Source organism: Cygnus olor, chromosome 4 (genome assembly GCF_009769625.2).
Source record: "Cygnus olor isolate bCygOlo1 chromosome 4, bCygOlo1.pri.v2, whole genome shotgun sequence".
In the NCBI taxonomy this organism is placed as follows: domain Eukaryota; kingdom Metazoa; phylum Chordata; class Aves; order Anseriformes; family Anatidae; genus Cygnus; species Cygnus olor.
Window position 1 is genome coordinate 72170245 of NC_049172.1, and position 2674 is coordinate 72172918.

Below are 2674 nucleotides of genomic sequence, written 5' to 3' on the forward strand. Positions count from 1 at the left end.
AGTCTGGGTAAAATCAATAGATTGAGGCTGAATTTCAGTTGGGTACTTCCACAATCACAGATGTTTCAGGATATCCCAGGTGCCCTGCAGCAACTGTTGCAGAAGAGCCAGGGTTTTCTGTAGGAGCTGTGTCACATTTGCCAATCCTGTGCTTTCCAAAACACCCTAGAGTATCTCAGAAGCCTACATCTGAGGCAGTTATTTAGACAACTGAATCATGCTCTGGACTTCATACAATAAGACCTGTACTATAGATGTAGCATGTGAAAGTGGTGAAAGCCCTCCTCTTCTTAAATACACATGGTATTTGCTATACTTCTATATAAAACATTAATCAGATATGCAAGCACAAGTCTAGAAGATTAAAAACATTCAATTAGAAGACTAATTACTTTCCAGCCCAGAATTCAGACAAAGCTGGCATGTGGACTTGCAGGTCTGGTATAAGCCTAATAAAGGTAATTATATACACTTGTCAAATGACAAACCTTATATATTAAAAAGGGGAAAAAGTGAGGTTGAGCGTATACAAACTTTCTAGTGTGACTGTGGTAGTCAGAAAGAGTTCAGCTTTTTCACAGGAATAGAATAGTGGAGATCAAGAGAACGAAGCAAAATCAGGGATTTAGTACACATGATAGTTCTATAACTTATTTTCTTTTATAGATTTTTTTTAGACATAATGATAACATTCTTAATGTGTCTAGACTTCAATGAACATTTGTATCACATGGAGAAGTTTGGGGTTAGTACAGAAGTCATATAGGAGGTAAGGTTCTGCACAGAAGAGAAATAGCAGCATCTTTGGCTCAGACAACAGGAGGTGTGTTATTATTGGAATTCTACAAAGACCAATCTTTAGATCAAGTGCATTTAACTTTAAATCACTGTTCCTAGCACAAAAGGTGAGATGGTGTGGGTGAAACTTGCAGATGACATTGAGCAAGGAGGAGTGTCAGGAAGGGGGAGGACAAGGTAACATGGGGGAGGAACTGGGTGACAGCAAGGAGTGGAGCAACAGCAGTTGAATGAAATCCAGTTCTACAAAGTGCAGTATCATTTACTTGGGAATGAATAACAAGAGTTTCTGCTGCAGGCTTGCAAGTTGTCACACAGAAGTAATAGAGAAGAATAAGGACCTGTTTGTACTCATTGATCGTAGGATGGCTGTGGGCCTTCAAGATGATAGTGAGAAGAAAATGGCATATGACAGTATCTCACAAGGTATTACCAGTAGAAACTGGGAATTATATGGTGCTGTAAGATCTTATTTAGAATGGTAACATACAGGTCTATTCACAAATATTCAAGAAGGATGAACCCAAACTTGAAATGATGGAGAAACGTACCTTAGTAAAAAGAAATATCAGTAGTTCTCCTTCTTTAACTCAGAAAACTGTACTTTAGGGGGGAATGAGACTATATAGAAACAGTTATATAAGGGACTGTAACTACATCATGAACACAAGACGATGTTTAAGATAAACAGCTATCCTAGCAGAAGTACAATTATCTTCAAAAGGACCATGGTAAATTTTACCTGGATGTTTGAAGGAAGCTGATAACCTGCAGATATTTGTAGTTCTGGAATGACTTTTCCATAGAGATGATAGGAGTAAAAACATAGTTTAATGTGGATCCTAATGTGTTTGAGGTTGTAATTTTAGGATGCATTTGTCTCAAATGTTTGGGGAATGAATTGGCTGACTGAAGAAGTTTCTCTCCATTTTCTGTCCTACATTCAAAAGTATAATTTTCTGTCTCTGATCAAACTAACCAGTGGTTTGTTTGTTTGTTTGGCTTTTTTTTTTCTTTTTCTTTTTAAGTTTTCATTCCACAACACATTTAGTCTAGAATTGATTTGGTCTTTTCTATTTATATCCCTGGAGTTGGTGACAATTGATGTTCTTTCATTTGGGTTTCAAAAGTGTGAACCACATGATCAATTTATGCCTTGCCACAACTCACCTCAGGATACTATATATACCTGGCATCTAGTTCCTGGATAACAGATCTTTAGGACAGCTTAATGACTGATGCAGCTGTGCAAGTGGTGATGATGAAAAGAAAATCCATATTTCAGCTTTCGCTCAAAATAGGGGACATTCAATCAGTAATGCTGAGGGAGGACAAAGACAGAAATGTGAGAGATTTTGGACTCGGCTCATTTTTATACATGTCAGTAGAAATACTTTATGTTAACTCTTAGATTTACTCAAAGACAGGGGGCAAATAGCCTGTTTGTTACTAAAAGAGCATTTTAATGCAAGGTTGATGGGGTCTGAGATGTCGTTGCTGGGAAACACTACAAAATGTCACTGACCTTTCTTTACAGAAGTTTGATGATCAGAGATGAAGTGAAGAAAAGAACTGCATACATGTCAAATCCATGGCAAGGAAAATGGGAAAAATCAGAGAAACAACTCTGGGGTTAATGGCCCCAATTTACCAAGCTTTATACACGTGTCTGACCTAAAGCACGCCAACAAGTCACATGGACTGACATAAAACTAACCACCTGCCTGAGCAGGCCTCATTTTTAATCTGTGGGATTAGACCAAAAAAAAGAATAAATACTGGACTTGTCTAGAAAGAAAAGTAAAAATTACAAAACTCGCTGTTCACTGACATTATGAAATGCCACCAGAAGGTTCACGGCTGTGTGGAGCTCGAC

General features: G+C 37.8%; 1 long non-coding RNA gene across 1 annotated transcript; it reads left to right on the top strand.

The window, feature by feature from the left end:
- The first annotated feature begins 279 nt into the window (after positions 1-279).
- Positions 280-1214, top strand: LOC121069621. Its single transcript, XR_005819532.1, has 3 exons — positions 280-303; positions 400-458; positions 1097-1214. It is a non-coding gene; the product is annotated as an uncharacterized LOC121069621 (long non-coding RNA).
- Positions 1215-2674: the final 1460 nt, after the last annotated feature.